We start from the raw sequence: 19,759 nt of genomic DNA, 5'->3' as shown, positions 1-19,759 counted from the left end.
TTATGGAATCAGTTTTAGACAGTCAGTGTTATGTTTATTCTCCTTCAGGTTGACAAAATTAATTTTCTGATCAGCAGTCAGCAAATATATGATGAGAGGAATAGAGAATAACGTGCGAGTCATGATTCCTAGAAAAAGCAGTTCATTTTTCTGCAGATAAAACACATAAGTACATTTTCTATTATTCCTGACTACGTATAATGACTTCATTAGCGTTGAGCAACATAGATTACAACGTGGAGAGTATCCACACCTGCCCTGTAGCGGGTGTAGTGATGAGATGACATCATATCAGCCCTGGCACAGAATCTGGTGTATAAAGAGGACGGTAAGTCATCAGTACACGAGTAAACAGAGAAATAAGTCACAGCCGGCTGTATTTGAGTTGCAATTTTGCAGGGCATTATTTTCAAACCAAAGTCAGAACTTGTTTCCACATATGGTCTAATTTTCACCACTTCTGGTGAGTTCTGAAAGGGCGTGCCTGAAAGGCTTTCATGATAACGTCCATTTGGATCCTCCTTACTCCTACTTGCTGTTCCTTTGCTCTCTTCCTGGCACTGTGCTTCCATGCTCCGCGCTTCCAAATTAGCTCTGGAGCTGAGCTTTCTGAATCTGTCACCGCCACATTCATCTGTCTTAACTGTTACTCCCACCACGCTGCTTCTCAGCAAATTTAAGTTTAGCTATTACCTATCTGCTCTTACGGTTAACATCTCAAGACCCATGTACCTCGGTTCCCCACTCCTCATTGGCATGCCTTCTCTGCTTCCCTCTGGCTTATCTTCCTCCTGTGCTGGACTTGACCTCCCATCCCTGTGAACTCATTCCTGGGCCACTTTCTGTAGGAGCCTTTCTCCCTTTGGAATGTGCTCTTTATTCATCCCCAAAGCTGTGTGATACTTTACTCTCGTAGTATAAGCATACTTGCCCTTTGGGTTTGTTTCTAGCTGCGATGGATTAAAAATGATGGCAAATTATTTCACATGTGATGTCTGTGTCCCCTGCCCTTGAACATGGGCTGGTTCTGTAATGTTCTGACCAACACAGTATATCAGAAGGGACACTCTGCTGGCTTCCAGTCCTGAGCCTTAAGAGATGGGCAGCTTCTACTTCTTTTCTCCAGGAGCTTTCACTCTCTACTCCCCAAGCCTGCATATAAAAAGTCTGATGACCCTGAGGTGGTCCTGTTTCCTTTTTTCTAAAGAAATGGCTGTAATGGATTCCTGACTCTAACTTTTATTTTTATTTGAGACATTCCCACTGCAAACAGTGGTCTCCAGAATACAGTGTAAAAGACAATTTATTGGGGTGTAGGAAATAAATATTACTGTTTACATTTTGTTGCATATTTTAAAATTTCCATTTGGTGCATCATTTCTATTTTAGCAATATATAATGTGTCATACGTGGCTGTGATTTATATATAAATACACAGCTGTTTGAGGCATATGCATAAATATTTTAATGAAAAAAATTGCACTGTTAAAAAGTTCAAAGTCCAGGAGTCTATAAAAATGAAAATCGTCCTGGACTTATGTGTGTATGTGCATACCTGTGTTTCCTAAAAGAAGAGCAGTACTTAACTTCTGAGGCAGTGTTGCAAGTCCCTGAAATGAAGAATGAAGAATGCACGAATAAAGGAGTGAGCCAAAGCCTCCCCTCACAGAATTCCAGAGTTACGCCTCTAATTTGATTTATCCCTCTCCAAATCGAATTCTGTTTCTTTAGGTGCCTACACATTTTTCTCCACAAATGTTTCATAATAATATCAAAGTGTGTAAATGGAGACTTGGTGTTTTCTAAGTTTTCTTTATTCATCCAGTGACCATTCAGTACTGAACACGCACGAGAAGCCAGCGTGTCTCTGCACTCGGTGCTGCCTTTATAGAAACAGGGAAGGTGTGGCCCCGTCTCTCAGTTCACAGCCCGTTAGTGAAAGATATGCTCTGGACTCTCCGGAGATAGGTGGGGTAACAAATAGAACCTCCCAGGCTTACGGGATGGCATAAAGAAAAGCAAACATCTGGAAATGAGCATAGGCAAAGTAGTTGAGCAGGATACAGATGTGCCATTGACAGTGCTTTGCTCCTCAGTTTCCTTCTGGGACATTCTTGCCTGTGTTTTCCATTTGTATGTGGCATCGTGCTTGTCTTCTCTTCCATGGCCAAGCTAGGAGACGCGTAAGGTTAAGGATCCCTTTTGATTCTTCTGTGTCCCCACTGCCTCAGGGATGAGCTGGGAACTTAGATTCAGGTAATGCTTAGCTGTGCTGCCTAATTCCAAACCTTCCAATCTGGCTGCTGGAATATGTTTCTGAGAACAAGAAGCCTTCACTTGTAGTTTTGGTTTCATATTATGTAACATTTATTATTTGAAATCATAAATTACAACTCTACACCAATTATTTGGGTTCATATAAATCTAATATGGACAGGAGGATGATACAATCTGTACTAGACACGTGAAGAAACTGGACACAAGCAGTTTCTATCAGCTTCTCATGGTCACTCATCTGAGTAGGTACAGAACTGAGGCTCATGTTCTGATGGTTGGGTCTTTTTCTTTTCCTCTTCTCATCCTCTAAAAGTTATTTAGAATCCTGGAGAAAGAGTAATGCAGTTTTTAAGGTTAATGAAGACATGTTTTATTGTTGCCCTCTTTAAATAGGTGATTAAGTATACTGAATTTTTTCTTCTGGTTATTTAGTATTTTTTTTCTTCAACGTGGCACACTTAGCAATTAAGAAAGTGACATTGTCACTTGAAAAACTACATCCCTCAGGACTTCGAACACAGACTGCATGCCTTGGAAATGAATGCTTGTTTTTAAAAAAATTCTCGGTGATGAACAGGTTCCAGTGATGGGTGAATGAGTTTAAATGCCTTTAGACCTAGAGCGAGGGAACACAGACATTAAGAAAAAAGTATTTGGGGTAGATGATTGCTGTGGCATTGGATATATTATAAGCTTTACCTGTTGGCTTCATTTCAAAGTATGCAGCTATAGCACTAACATTGAATAGTACGTGATACTTTTGCTGAGACAGTTTATTGCTTGGGTTAAAGGGAATTATGATTAATGTCATGCTCTTCTTTTGCTGAGGGGTTGGATCACTTGTATTTTCTGTATTTCCCAGAGTGCCATCCTTAAAATAGAACTCATCATTTTCTCCACCAATGTTTCCTACCCCCTCCCAACTTTATTCCAAGAAGAAAAGATGACAAAATGTGATCATTTGTCTCCTCGGAGTCTGAGGGTGTTAAAGAGTTCTGAGTGGTAAAACAGATGGAATTATGCTAAAAAGCACATGGCCCCTTATAATTTTTTCTTTAAAAAGCTCCAAAACTTAGGCTTAGTAATGGAATAGACTTTGCTATTCTTGAGTAACATAAAGACATCTTTGCTTCTCCCTATTCTGACTCACTGCTCTTTTGCCTGAGTGCAAAATGTCCATTTTGGATCAGTCATTGAGAAATGCTGATTTAATAGACTTCCAGAAAAGGTGACCATGGTAGGTAGCTCTAATGATAAGGGAAATAAAGTATATCAAGTTATAAGATTATTACTAAGTTTTCTTCTGACTTTTGGTGACAAAGATAAGTTTTTAGCTGCTTTTGGCACTGCAGTATATTTCTACCATTACGTCAATGTTAAATATATTTTTTTCTATAAATAGTGAGTCAGTATGTACTAATTTTAAAGTATAGTTTTTCTTCTTTGGAAAATTAAATTCATTGAAGTTAATGTCTGGTGTGATGTTTTTGGCAAAATGAGAGTGATAGGTGCCAATTCCATATGACTGAAATTTGCTGTTTTAGGAAGGATTTTTATTAGCTTCTAGAAACAGCACTAAGATATTTATATCAGGATCTTTAAATTCTTTGCTTTAGGTGGTACACTCAAGTATTTGAAACAATGTCATTGTACTATTTAGCATTTGACATACAGAAGTTAAAAACAGGAACTGGACATCATCCCTATGGCTTTATCTTAGAATTTAGTGCCATAATATGCTTTAAATGATTAATGTGTAATGACTATATAGTCTTATGTATAAAATACATTGAAACAGGTCTTCAGACACAGATCGCAAACAGTGAAACTCAAACATCTACTGTGTTAAGATTAAGAAAGATATGGCTAGTATATTCACTAACAGACCATAATTAGTAAATGATATCACCTTACTAACATATTCTTACAGAAAGAAAAATTGTTCTGGGGTTATAAAAGCCCAGATTAGCAAGGGAAGACCAGAGGTGGTTAATTTCTATGAAAGGCAAGTGTAATGAAAAATATAAATTAGACTCTGAGTCAAAAGCCCTGAGTGCTAGTCTGTACTTCTCATCTATCTTACAGGGAAATCTGGGTAATTTATTCAGCATGGGTCTCAGGGTCTCTTCCCTTCAAAGGAGCCTATTTTACAGGATTTCTGTGGAGGGTCGGAGGGATACAGTATGTTAAAGTGCTTTGCACTTTCCTGACTGTTTCTACCTATGCTCTGCCTCCCTTCCTCCCATACCTTGGGCATGCAGTTTATTCTGCCCATTTATTTTACGTGTGTGTCTCTCTCTCTCTTAGACTTAAGCTCTTTAAGGTCTCTGTCTGAATCATCTTGGTATCTCTAGTTGCTGACGCACTGAACGTTCTTAGTAAATGTATGATTGAAGGAATGAGCATTATTTGCATAATCATGACTACCACGTGAAAATCCTCATCCAGGGCGTTAAGTAAATGGAGTGTATGTCCTGAACACAGACTTTGAGCACTCTCTTGGATTCCTTCAATGGCCTCCTTCTTTCCAAAAGTACCACCTGTTCTCAGGACTGTGCCCACCCCTGCCCTTGTCAAGCTCCCTTAGCAGGCTGGAGTCTGAGGTGATAGCCCAGGGATGTGTAATCCCTGCACCACACCCACTGAGCTTTTTACCTGCGCCATTCAACCTGGAGGGGATTGAATAGTGTTGTCCAGATTCTAACCCCTGGTACCTGTGATTGTGACCTTAGCATCTTTGAGGATGTAATTTAGTTAAGGATCTTGAGTTGAGATCATCTCCCTGTATTCATGACTGCTATTCTTATAGGAATACTTCCTTCCTCCCTTCCTTCTTTTCTTCATCACCACTGTGGAATTGCACCTCACAAAAAAAGTGTCAGTAATTTAATACTTGCTTCAGGCTCTGCTTTGTACAAGACTTAGCTGAGAGAGTGTGTGTATTAAGTTGAAGAATTACAAGAAGGCTTTAGTTTTTACTGAACTCACTTCCTGAAAAATTCTTGGTGAAAGAGAATAGTCTTAAAACAATCTTAAGGGGCGAAATTCCTGGCCTAGAATCAAATATATCATTTATATAAACAATAAGATTTCCTATAATTAGATATAAAAGCTATATGTTTTTTAATCCTTTAAATAGTCCTAAGAAATGGGCATAAATTCATTACACTGATTATATGAGATAAGTCAATGACTCAGCAATTCTACCTTAAAGAATTTCAGAACAACTTACACGTTTACGACACTAAATTTTTGTTAATATATCATGGTTGCTGGAATTCCTTTTTCTATCCAAGAGTGATGTCAGGAACTCAGCTGAGGGAGAGAGAAAGCTGGGCCTGCCAAGTGTCGAAGTAGGTGGAATAATTAAAGCAATAAGCCAAGAACGAAAGAGTTAAAACTGTAATCACTTACTGAGATGGTATAAGCAGCAGTCTAAAACTGGAGAAAGGGCTGAACTCCCCCATTCCATTTGCCCCCCATGAAATGGTGCACTGGTTGATGGTCAAGTGGATCAGCCCAGAAGTCTCACTGCAGAGAGAGCCCTGATCAAAAGGCTCCTGCAGATTTATCAACCCTGGCAGGACGGGGGTGGAGGGGGAGCAAGGAAGGTAAAAGCTCGTAGTGGAAAAGTACTGGGTACTGGGTGGGGAAAGGTATCTTCATGTGTTTCCCCTCCTTCTCCCATAAGGAGGTCTTGTGCAGAGGCACCTGAAGAAAACCTCTGCCTAGGACCTGAGATAAAGAGACTTAGGAAGGAAAACACCAAAGCTAGTTAAGAGCATGACCAGCAAGGGGTTGGGGGGAGAGGGTCCTGAGTTTTGACTGTGACTCCCCTCTGTCTGTGCACACTCTTGTCTGTGCACCAGGTCTGGTGTGGAGAGGGCAGCTTCCCCCCCATGACGCCTGCCAGGAAAAGCCTTTATAATTGCCTGTGGGTCAGTTCTGAAGAAATCACACATAGGTTTTAACCAAAAGCCCAGTTCCTCAAGTGGTTTTATTTTGTTGTTTCAAGTAGGAGGGACACCCCAATAAGGCGGGGAGGATAACCAAATATTCCTTAAATAGCTTCTTGGAATTCCATGCATTTATTATGCTATGTCCAACATCACTTCATAGACAGAAGGAACACAAGTGATTGTAAACTTATGAGCCTCATGTACAAAGATAGGTTATTATATATCTTTACTGTTGTCCTTTTTTTATTTTATAGATTTTATTTATTTGAGAGAGAGAGCACACAAGCAAGAAGGAGGGGCAGAGGGAGAGGGGAGAAGCAGACTCCCTGAGCTTGACCCCAGGATCCCAAGATCATGACCTGAGCCAAAGGCAGACACCCAACCGACTGAACCACCCAGGCGCCCCTCTGCTGTTCTCCTAATGACTCAATTCCTGGCCCATCTTCTTGCAGACAACCCCAGATGTCCCTTTCTTGTCTTCAAGTGTGGGTACTGAGAACTTTTCTTACCATTCATCTTATTTTGGTTCTATAATGATTTTATTTTTCTTATGGATTTGATGCTTGTGGTAACCTAATATTGTACATTCTGTGATTTTGCTAGCTGCTTCCTATAGCCTACCTCTTTGGGAAACCCTCATTGCTAGAAACTCCTGAAAAGATGAACAGACTGATAGGCCATATTCATTGATAGCAGGCAAAATGCAGTATCAAAAATAGGTCAATTCTCTTCAAATGTGGGAGACTGAAGCGCCAAGATGAGACAGATTTATTTTAAAAATAAGAGCAGGTAACAGTTTGCTTTTACAGATATCAAATTAGGAACCATACTAATTAAAATATTATGGTACTGGTGCAATAAACCAAGGAAATAGCAAAGATCAGAAATAGCCTCACATATGAAAGAAATCTTGATGTATGATAAATTGGCATTAAAAAGAACATAATTTTTCAAAAATTGGTGCTGGAATAAATGGACAAAAAATAAACCAACTTAAAAGTAAATCCCAGGTCCATTAAACACTAATTTTAAAATGTGAAAATAATGAAGAATTTTTTCAGGAATTAAGGAAAATGCATAAATTCTTAAATCAAATGCAAAAAGCATATAAGCTAAAAGAGTGAAACATTTAATTGAATTTAAGCATAAGCAAAATTTTTAAAACAATACACAAAAGAGTGAAAAACAAGTCACAGATTGGGGAAATTTATCTGCAACACATTTTATCATCCATGGTGGATATTTAGACTACAGTATACAGAAAATTCTTATACACAGCAAGAAAAAGTTAATAAAAAATAGAGAAAAGATAAGAATGTGCAGTTCACTTAAGACATGGTCCAAATGGCTGCAAAAATGTGAAGTAAACAGAGCCCCTATGAAGTGTTGGTGGGTGAAGGGCTCCTGGGTAACTCAGTCAGTTGAGCCTCTGACTCTTGATTTCAGCTCAGGTCATAATATCAGTGTCTTGAGATCAAGCCCTACCTCAGGTTCTGTGCTTGGCATGGAGCCTGCTTAAGATTCTTTCTCTCCCTCTCCTTCTGTCCTACCCCTCAAAGAAAGAAAGAAAGAAAGAAAGAAAGAGAGAAAGAGAGAAAGAGAGAAAGAAAGAAAAGAGAAAGAAAAAGTGTTGGTGGGTTAATATTTATATAATTAATTTAGACTATAATTTGACAACACATAGTAAAGCAGTTTTATTCCCAGATGTTGATATTTTAATGACAACATTGTTTGTAATAATGAAAAATGTAAACAATCTAAACGAAACTCAATAACAAAACAGATAAACTGTGGTATCTTAAAACAGTGGAATAACATAAATAACATAAATGAATGCACTTGTGCCCTGAAATCAACATGGATAAATGTATCCCCTAAATACATTAAGTGAAAGCAAGTCAAAAAAATAAAGAGGAATTTTCAGAGGTGTACATACAGTGTTATACCATTTCTGTATTGTTAAAACACATGGATTATTTATGTATACATGTTTGTGGTAATACCAAATTCAGTGTAGTGGTTACTCTGAAGAAAGTAACAGAGGGAAAAATGGTATCAGGGAGGGCTTAAATAGAATCACTTATGTATTTGTTTTGAAGTACCAAAGTACCAGACAAATCGATGCAGTTAAGAAAAAGTTAGGTGAGGGGCGCCTGGGTGGCTCAGTTGGTTAAGCGACTGCCTTCGGCTCAGGTCATGATCCTGGAGTCCCGGGATCGAGTCCCACGTCGGGCTCCCTGCTCAGCAGGGAGTCTGCCTCTCTCTCTGACCCTCCCCTCTCTCATGCTCTCTATCTCATTCTCTCTCTCAAATAAATAAATAAAATCTTTAAAAAAAAAAAGAAAAAGTTAGGGGAAAAACAACAAAACAGTTAGGAAAATGGGATGATTAAACTGCTAAGTTGACAAAATTGTAAACAGAGTGGTTAAGAAGTAATTAAGTTAGAACAAACCCATTCATGTTGTATCTGTGAAGGTTATACACAAGTAAGAATGTGACATGAAGAAAATAAGAGCTATGTTAGTACAAAAGGAATTGTAAACATTATTAGTTATATTAATATCAACAGTGATAAGGCATGTATACATTGCAAAATGATCACCACAAACAAGCTAATGAGCATATTCATCACCTCACTTGCTACCATTTCTGTCCTTCCTTTCTCCCTTTTTGTTGTTGTTGTGAGAGCAGTTAACTGTCTTAGCAAATTTGAAGTTTATATGTGGCATCTAACATAGTCGAACCCACAGAAGTAGAGAGTAGTGGTTAAGTTCCTGGGGCCTGGGGGAGGAAGAAATGGGAGATGTTGGTCAAGGGATACAGAGCTGGAGTTACGCAGAATCAAGTCACTTTTTAAAAGCACACCGATTACATTTTCAAATAATATGCTCAATATGGGTTTTTTCAACCTTCAGATATCTTTTCAGGAGGAGTACCTCTAAACTTAAGGTGATTGGTCCCATTGTTATGCTGAGAAAATATAATATACATAGACCCAGCCAATCAAAAATCTGGAAACACAGGGAAAATAGGACAATTTTCAGGGGAGTGGAGGATATAAAGGGCTACTCAGAAGACTAGATGAGGGATTTAGGTATTGGAAGAAGAATGGAAGATGAGTAGGAGTTAGACCTGCAGACCGTCCAGTGGAGGGCAATGGAGGCTTTAAAACAGTATGTGCACAGCTGCTGGGGTAAAGTACCATGGCAGTCTCACAGAAGCCCACCTAATGCTGTATGACTTAAGGTCTGGTTAAAACAAGGAGAATAATAGATTAGGTTAGTTTCCTTCAGTTAAAATCCTGATTCAACCACCAACTGCCTGTATAAATTGAGCAAGTTAATCTTTCTGTGACTCAGTTACCTACTCTAAAATTGAGGGTCATAAAGTCATGAGCATTGGAATAATAGCACTTAGATATGTGCTTGGGGAATTGCCACATAAAGTAAAGATTTAGAAAATCGTAAGAGACTGCTATTATCATCCTAACAATGAGAACAATCTAGATATGCTATAAAATCATAGTTTTTAAATCCACCCAAGACTGCCTGAGGAAACAAAGAAACTTAAATGAACTGAAAATCCAAAAAGTGATAAAGAGAGACAGCCCCCCCCCCCCCCAAGCTGATCTCAATCTTACGGAAGCAGCAAGAGAAAGAAGAGTCTGCCATTGTGGGGATAAGAAGGAACCAGCTCAATTTTAATAAACTTTCAACATCTGCATGAGAGCTCATGTGGTAGTTGAGAATCCTGAGGAACTCCAGCTACAGAATGAATCTGTATCCACCATCCCTCAACTCTTTCCTGTGGGCCTTCACTGATTATATAGTGTCTTTGCAAGTACAAAACTAAGGGCATGGCTGAAAAACTTGGGAAATCTGAGAAAATTAAGAAAAAAAAAACCCTTATAAAACTGTAGGCCTTTTTGAGTGCAAACCAGTGGAGGAGCAGGAAAACTGAGAGAATCCTCTTGGAAGCACTCCAGACTTTACCATGTGCAAGTAGTGACTGTTCAAGACTTTGAAACGAGTAGGACATTCCCTTGAAGCTCTCTGGGCCTTTATTACATGCACTACAGATGCTGTGTGAAGCTGGGGCAGGGACAGAAAGAGAGCTTCCAATGCGCAGTAAACCAGGAATAGGAGAGAAGGTGAATGCCCCCGTGAAACAAAGAGCTGGCAGGGAGGTTAATAAGTCAGAGAAAGATCTTGCACAGTGTGGAAATCAGGTGTCTGGTCTGTAAACAAAACTGAATATCTAGCCTATTTCGGGTGTTAAGTTCTCAAGTCCTGTTGAAAGGGAAGTGCTGATTCTTCCCTCAGTGGTTAACTGAATGAAGATATAAAAAGCCCAAAGGTCAAATTCAGATAAGACTGACTCATCCCCACACTAGCAGCCTGACAGTAGAAAAATATGTTACTACCTTCTGGAAGAATATGTTACTGGAAGAATATGTTACTACCTTCTGTTCTGATTGTTCTTTGCATATAATATTCAGCATAAAATAAACAATGACAAAATGTTGAAGAAGCAAGAAAAGGTCACTAACAGTCAAAACTAGAACAGTCAATAGATACAGACCTAGAAATGCTACAGATGCTAGCATTAGTAGATAAAGAATTTAAAATGTCTGTAATGGATATTCCAAAAGATGTAGTAAAAAAGGTAGACAATGTGAATCAATATGTGGAATTTTAGCAGAGCAAATGGATACTTATGGAAAAAAAACCACACACAATGGAAATGCTGAACTTGCAAAATACAGGATTTTTTTAAAAATTTATTTATTTGAAAGGGCGCCTGGGTGGCTCAGTTGGTTAAGCGACTGCCTTCGGCTCAGGTCATGATCCTGGAGTCCTGGATCGAGTCCCGCATCGGGCTCCCTGCTCGGCGAGGAGCCTGCTTCTCCCTCTGACCCTCCTCCTCTCATGTGCTCTCTGTCTCTCTCATTCTCTCTGTCTCAAATAAATAAATAAAATCTTTAAAAAAAAAAAAAAAAAATTTATTTATTTGACAGAGAGATAGAGAGCACAAGTAGGCAGAGCAGCAGGCAGAGGGAAAGGGAGAAGCAGGCTCTCTGCTGAGCAGGTAGCACAATGAGGGGCTCGATCCCATGACCCCGGGATCATGACCTGAGCCGAAGGCAGCTGCTTAACCGACGGAGCCACCCAGGCACCCCAGAACTTGCAAAATACAGGATTTGAAGACTTAATTCCATGGATTTTAACAATAGAGTTTTAATAAACTCTTTAATAAGCAAAAGAAGGAATCAGTGAATTTTAAGATAGATAAATAGAAATTATGTAAACTAAAACATAAAGAGGAAGTAAAAAGTGAAAAAATGTAACAAAATACCTCACAACTATGGGACCATAACAATCTTATATTAGTAGCTGAAATCCCTGTAGGAGAGAAGAAACTGATTGTGACAGAAGAAATATTTGAATAAATAATGACCTTTCCCCCCCAAAATTAAAGACTGCCATCTACAAATCCAGTAAACTGAGTAAACCCAAATGGGGTGGATACAAGGAAAACCAATCTTATATGTGTTGTATTCAAAATGCTGTAACCAAAGTTATGAAAGAAACCTTAAAAGCTGCCAGAATAGAAAACCAACAGGAGAACACAGGTAAAACAGTTAAGAAAAACAGTTAACTTCTCATAAGATACAATGGAGGCCAGAGAGACAGTGGAACGTTTTCAAAGCACTGAAAAAATATCTGTCAACCTAGGATTCTACATCAAAGCAAAAATATCCTTCCAACATAAGGACTAAATAAAACATTTCAGGCAGACAAATGCTAAGATAATTTGATGACAGGCAACTTCCACTAAATGAAATACTAAAGGGAGTGATTTAGGCTGAAAGGTTTATGTTTAGATTATGATACCAAATGAAAGTTCAGATTTATACAAAAGAATGAAGAACAACAAAAAGGACAAGTATGTAGATAAAACAAAGGACTGTTTTTGTTTACATACACATACATATATGTATTTATCTTTAAAACGTATTAACTATTTAGAGTTTATGTATAGCAATACACCATGAGATTTAAACACATGAGCAGGATCTCATAATACTATCTTATAAAAAGCTATAATTTATTGAATACATCCTGTGTGGCAGGTACCGCACTTTACACATTTAAACTCAGGTTTAGAGCCCTTCTTTTATAGACTAGGAAATACAGGCTCAGATGACTAAAGTAACTTGCCTAACACAGCCACTCAGGTACCAAGTGAGAATTGAGCACTTGCTCTCATACACTCCCAGATGCATGTTCTTATGAATAGAACACAGAAAAATAACTCAATTCTACTAATAAGAAACTAATACTAAATGGTGGTGTTTCCATTCAATGGAATATTATACCGCTGTTAAAATGGGTAGTAGATCTAAATGTGCTGACCTGGGACAATATCCATGACGTAATCCGAAGTGGGAAAAGTCAGGTTGAATATAGTTAAGAATAGTATATTTTCGTATGTATGTATCGGTGTGCATGTATGTATTATGCTTTTATGCACAAACACACATCTGTACATACACATGGAGAGAGACAGACTAGCTCTTAACAATACTGCTAAGAGGTTCTGAGTCTTAGAAAGACTTTAGAACGTGAGGGTTAAAATTGAAAGAGATACTCACCGGGGTGCCCGGGTGGCTCAGTCGTTAAGTGTCGGCCTTCGGCCTTCGGCTCAGGTCATGATCCCAGGACGCTGGGATCGAGCCCCGCATCTGGCTCCGTGCTCCTTGGAAAGCCTGTTCCTCCCTCTCCCACTCCCCCTGCTTGTGTTCCCTATCTTGCTGTGTCTCTCTCTGTCAAATAAATAATAATAAAATCTTAAAAAAAAAAAGAAAGAAAGAAAGAGATACTTACCTTTTTAGCACTCACTTTGGGTGTTGTTAAATTTTTTTTACTACATACTTTAGGGCACCTGGGTGGCTCAGTCAGTTAAACAGCTGACTCTGGATTTTGGCTCAGGTCATGATCTCAGGGTCCTGGGATTGAACCCCATGTTGGGCTCCCCACTGAGAGGGGAGTCTTCTTCAGGATTCTCCCTCTCTCTCTCCCTCTGCCCCTCCTCCAGCTTGCCCACTCCCTCTCTCTCTAAACTAAATAAATCTTTAAAAATATTTTTTAACTACGTACTTGGATTATTTTTTTTCCAATTTTGAAAAGCCTAGTTTTTAAATAAATCAGAGTTTTGCTCATTTCACTGCACTAAATTGGTGGAGGATGCACAACATGAGCTTATTAGGGACAGAGGCCATTTTCTAATCTGTAGTTTTCCTTTTTACCCAGTATAATGCCATGGCATATAGGCATTAATATTTGTTCAACTTTCAATTAGAAGGGTGTTGGTAATATTGGAGTAAAATTCTTTGAAATACTGGTATGAGACAAACAGAAAAAAATAGGACTGCTTAGAATAACACATAATGTAAGAGGTACTATTTGAACAGATACTGGATGGGCAGTATTTTGGGGTTTGAGGTATGAGATCTATCACATATATCACCTTAGGCAAGAATGATATACACATAGGTGGGAGAGACCGAAAAGTACAGATATATGTTGGTGAAGTGCGGTGTTTTTTGAGAAATAATGAGAAGGAGGAGGTAGGTTGGTGCCACATATTGTGGGGCGAAAGGTGGGGTGTGTCATCGATGGGTTCTGAACCTCAGACATAACGGTGCTTTAGGAAGATTAATCTGGCAAGGAGGTCTTTCTTTGAAGCAAATTTTGAAGGCAGCCCTTTTTCCCCATTATAAGGACTCTCTTTTTTCATCTTCTCTTCTCCTTTCTGTGCCAGCCCCCCCTTGCTGTATCTCTGCTACATGTCCCCTTTCTTTCCTCTCTTTTTCTGGCCCTTGCCAGTCTGGGCTCGGCAGTAACAGCCCGGTGACACCCTCCTGCTTTTCGGAGCTGCTTCTCTGACTCATAGAGCAAGCATTCTCTCACATTGCTGTTGGTTATAGCCTTTCTCTTTTTTTTGCATGTCTGTTTTTTCTTAACCTCTGTCCACATGGACATGCAACTGTGGTGGGAAACATTGGCCCTTTCAGGAGGAAAAACAACCACAGGGCCGAAACCAGAAAGGACAGTTTGCATGTTTCTGTTCCACAAAATCACTGGTCTGAGCTTGGAAAGACACATACCCTACTTGAACCACAGTTTCTCTTATCTGTAAAATAGGATAACCTTTTTGCCTAGAAAGGTTGGTCCCCCTTCTGCCCCTTACCCTCACTTCACCTGGCTAACCCCTGCTCATCCTTCATGTATCAGATTAGATGGCCCTTTCTGCAGGGAACCTTCTCCGACATCCCACACCCCGGCTGTTCCTATGTAACCCTGAGCTGCACAACTTTGTTATTACCCCGAGGTGCAGTTGCCTGTTTATATTATCCACTGAGCCATAAATTTCATTCTGCTTTGTATCATATTTGTCATATTCATCTTTTATGGCCAGTACCTAGTTTAGTAGCTGGAATTTAGTAGACTCTCAGTGAATATTTGTCCAATAAATTAATGAATAGCATGATATAAAATATAGGGAGGTATTTCATTATTGTTTTCATGACACTGAATTCCTCAAAACTTTTTTCATAGGCATGTTCGTAAAAGGCACTGTTTGAATCAAATGGATCTTCTAGGGTTACTTTTTTGGTTTATGACCCTCTCTAAGTAAATTTGAAAGAGGTAAGGGGAGTATTTTGAAGATGCTAGTGTTAACATAGCAATAATTAACAGCCTTGTTGAAGTGCTTGAAAAACCTACAACAACTATTACATGTCTGTTCTACATTTTCTAAATTCTCGTCATTCGAACTTTCATTATACGGAAAGGTATTCAAGCTTTACTGACTGAGAGGAGGCTCAGGAATGTTGCGCCAGTAGAAAAATGCACCTCCCCAGAAGCTGTTGAGAAGCTTTTATTGTCATAAGCTCCCATTGTAATTCTAAACGGTTTCTTCCAAGGCTTCAGTACAATTAACTGATCATCTGCTGCTGGGGTTCCCAGTGTTGGTTCTCCATTTCCTGCATGCCACCCTGGAAGAGGCTGTTCGCGACTGGCCTTCCTAGTAAAACTGAGCCCAAGTAATCTGCGACGGTCAGCCTCTCAAAAGAGTAGATGGGAGTTGCGGCACAAACTTGGCTTTGCAGGAGCAAATGGAAGTGGTTTGCCCTTCTTTCGCAAAGCTTCTTTAACTGTGAAGTTGTTTTTGACAGGATGCTTTGTCACATGCTTGACATCTTTTTTCTTTTTTTAATGAGGGAGAGACTGGAAGATAATTTAATCTGAAATGCTGCCACCTACGTAGCAAGAGATTAATTGGATACTGTCTGAAAAATTATGTGAGCACCTCGGAGACAGAGTCTACATAAACAGAAGGTGGTATTAGACTCTGAATAAAGTAGGGGCAAATCATTTGCCCCTTCTTTGGCTATTCAAGTAGGGCTGTGGGTAAGCCGTTGTCCTTACATTTTGTCCACCCTTATATTGGCTAGAAAGCCGGTTTGGTATCACAGCAAATGTAGATTTTACACAACCAGGATATGGTCTACTTCGAATACAGCTATCAATTTAACTCTCTTTCTCTTGGATGCTTATTTTGTGCATAAGGTAAAACATTTCACTGCAGTGGATTTGGTTGAATAACAGAATGTCATTAACGAAATACACGTGTAGGCGTTTTAGCTCTGAAACAGCCCTTCAAGATCTCCAAAGGATCTTCATTATAAGTCATTTCTAGGATATAATTCCAACATGTAGAACACGATGATTAAAACGGAAGAAAGCCAGACATGGGAATAGGGGACAGGTGTGGACACTGTGTAGGGCTGGGCATTCTGTGTTGACGAGGCAAGGGTGTGGTGTGAAAGTCACAGTGTGAAGCTGATTATCTCCTTAGGTGCCTGTGTTCTGAGAAAGCAAAGGTAAAATCTAGAGGGAATCTTATGACAAAGCCTTCTATAATATATAATGCTTCGTGTAAGAGAAAATATTATAGGGAAACTCCAACTTATCCATTTCTAGAAAGCTCTGTGTTCACCTATCCAGTTTTACTGAACAGGGGGACGTAGCGCATACCTCCATTATGGCAATCTTGAAATTAAGCTGATTTTTGCTAAACCGTTCCCCATTCATTATCATCTTCAGGTTCATCAGTGGCCCTAGTATTTTCTTAATACTCTAAAATAGAGCATTATTAATTTTTAGATATTACATTTATCTGTTTTATCAAGCTATGAAAACTTCATAGATTAATTTAGCTATCTTAGAATGCCTGAGAACCCAGCTATTGCCCATTTCTTTGCTGTGTCTTGCATGAATAGGATGAGTGCACAAAAGCTCAACTGTCTACAGGAGTCACATATTGGGCCAATAGTTTGCTATTAAATCAGCAAGGCTAGTCTTTTCAGTCTCAGACAACATGCTACCTCCCATTTCTTTTTTCGAAAGGTGCAACAATCTTGGCCTATCTTAATCCTTCTTTCTCTTGATGTGGGAATAGAAAAATGTATGTCCAGCTCACTGATTCCTTGCAGATGACATTTGGCCTCAGTGTTGAGAAGCATCCTGGGGAATGGCGGGGCTGGGACACACTAGGGACCCGTGTTTATACTCAGGGGGGCCTCCTGCACATCCCTTACTTGTCACTAGCATGCATGCACAGGGCACAGTGTGGGCCATTCCTCCAATTATTTCAATAAGTTTTCTATTTTTTTTCATTCAAGGAGAGAAATTTCGTTTCCTCTTTGTGTCTTGGACACCGTGTAAAGTGTCTGGGACCAAAGCTGGATAAGCCACATTCTCTGACTGCTACACAGGTTCTCAGCCATCTCTTTTTGCAAATACTCTGGCAGACACCACATTTTTCTTTCTCAGTATCTATATTGATCATGTCCCACCTTCTAACATCTGTAAATCCCTCCTGCTACCAAATGCATTCTGACCTGCTTAGCCTGACGTTCAGGGCTTTTTTCAGTCTAGCTGTGGTCTGTCCTGTACTACAGCCTCCATTTATTACAGTGCTTGTTACAGACATGACAGCCATGGGTCGTAGCTCCCAACTTACTTCTCTGTAAACCCAGTCCGCTCTCAATCCCGTTGACTTCTAACTGTCCCACCCACATACACAAACCATGGAAACTATCTAGTTCCGTTCTGTCTGTGGGAACTTGGTCATGACATGGCTTAGGATAGGGGTTGGCAAACTTTATCTGTAAAGGACCAGAAAGTAAATATTTTAGGCTTTGCAGGCTATATATGATCTCTGTTGGAAATACTCACCTCCATAGTTGTGGTGTAAAACCAGCTAGATAATATGTAAAAGGAGAGAGCATGTTGCAGTAAAAATTTATTTGCAAAATAGATGGCTGACAGGCTGTAGTTTACTGACTCCTGACTTAGAATCTCCTCCCCTACCTCTGTGTTCCTGAACTTTCTGCTTTCTGATGCTTTCTCATCATCACCACTAGAAAAGAATTCTGGTTTCTGATCTGTGGCACTCACTTCTACTACTGTCTACTGTAATAAATTGGTTACCATCTTAACAAGATGGCAGATCCCGAGGGGAGAGGGTCACGTGTCATTCTTCTTTATATCTTCTGTACTGAATGTCGGTTAAATGAAAATATGAAGAATCATTTGCTCTATGTCACTGAAATTCCTAACTTTTGATATGTAATACAAATACCAACTTGTAGATAAAACTTATTGAGAAAAACAATTAAAAACCAATGCAAGGAAGACCAAATTCTTGTCACATTTACACTAATCTTTCTTCCTTTCACATACAAAAGTCAATAAGGAAAATTGAAGCCATCCATATATTGAACTTTATAAAGTCAATAAACTCAAAGTAAATGTAAGAAAAGGGCCCTTGATTAAGACATGGAAGTATGAAAGAAAGAGCTATTTTCTTTGATTTTTTTGCATGATTATTGGGGTGAAGGACATTGAAAATCCCAGTCATGATCTTGTTAGCCTTTCAAATTAACTATACTATCATCATTATTTTCAGATAACATTATCTGTTATAAGCCTGAAAATCTCAGTGAAAACAAATGAAAAAAGAAGAGAATTTACTAAAGGTTCTGCTTTAAGAAATTATTGTACATAACTTGGTCTAAGTAAGTTTCCATATACACAACAAATAAACACTTAAATTTTGGAAGAAGAGCCTCCATGTACAATATCAACGAAAAGAATAACCTATCTAGGAAGAAATTCAGTCAGAAATGTGTCAGGCCAAAATAAAAAACTTCAAACCTCCACTATTGGCATAAAAGAATGACTGAATTCATGGAAACACATGACATGTTTTTAGATAGGAAGTTTTGGTATTGTGAAAATGTCAATTCTCCATAAATTAGTCTATAATTACATTGTGTTCCCAGTCAAAATAACAAAAGACTATCTTGGGAATGCTTACAAGGATATGAGAAAAATAAACCTAAAATGATAGCATGTTTATCAATCCTATCAAATTTATAAATCTTAATCTAGAAAGGAAAAATATTATTCCTTTAAAAAATATCCGTACTACTAAATACACGAAATCAAATGATAGAAACATGCTTAAATATTTGCAAAAAAGAAAACACAGAAAGACAAAGGAGAAATATCCTTAAAATACTAAGATAAATAGAAACCATGCAATAGAAAATTATTCAAAGAGCAGTTCATAGTTAAAGAGATATGAATGGACAATAATCATATGGGAAAAAAGCTCACCTCATTGCTAAGTAGAGAAATGCACATTAACATGAGGTACTTTTTAGCCTACAAGGTGGGCAAAGATTAAAATGTTAGGTAATCTCAGTGAAGTCAAGTATTGGTAAACGGGGACTCTTCCTGGCTCTTAGAGTGTGAACTGGTCTAGAAGCATCGCTCTGCAACTTGGCTAACTTTCAAAATGTGAAATGCATATACTCATTGACTACTCTTATGAGTCTCCTTGTAGGAAGATTTTCTACTTATGTACTTGTAAAGGTATGAAAGGTATTATCGAAATTACAGTGGTCATTCCTAAATATTCGTTATTGGAGACCAATCAAATTATGGTAAATCCCTATTTTGGACTCCTGAGTAGTTGTTAAAATGAATTACATAGTTTTGTAGATGCTGATGTAGGACAATCTTCAAAACATAGAGGGGGGGAAGCAAGGTGTAGGCTGTGTGTTATAGTTTCTCTTACATGAATTGTTTGGCACTTAATGCACATAGAAATTTCAGAAGAATTGGTAAGAAATTAGTGTCTGAAGATCCTTCTAGATATTAGGTTAGGAGATCATATGGGGATGAATGTTAAATATGTCTAAATTTATACCTGTTTTCCATTTATTCGTGTTTTACTTCTGTAATAAAAGTCTGGTTGCAAATAAAGATTACCAAGTTTTGCCTAGATATTTTGCAGGTAGAGAAAGGCAGGATACAATTTCCAACTACTCTTTTTTGAGCAAGAAAAATACTTGGATAGGTTAGTAACAACCCAGCTTCTCATAC

The sequence above is a fragment of the Neomonachus schauinslandi genome, chromosome 6, assembly GCF_002201575.2.
Source record: "Neomonachus schauinslandi chromosome 6, ASM220157v2, whole genome shotgun sequence".
NCBI lineage: Eukaryota > Metazoa > Chordata > Mammalia > Carnivora > Phocidae > Neomonachus > Neomonachus schauinslandi.
This window is presented reverse-complemented; position numbering follows the sequence as displayed.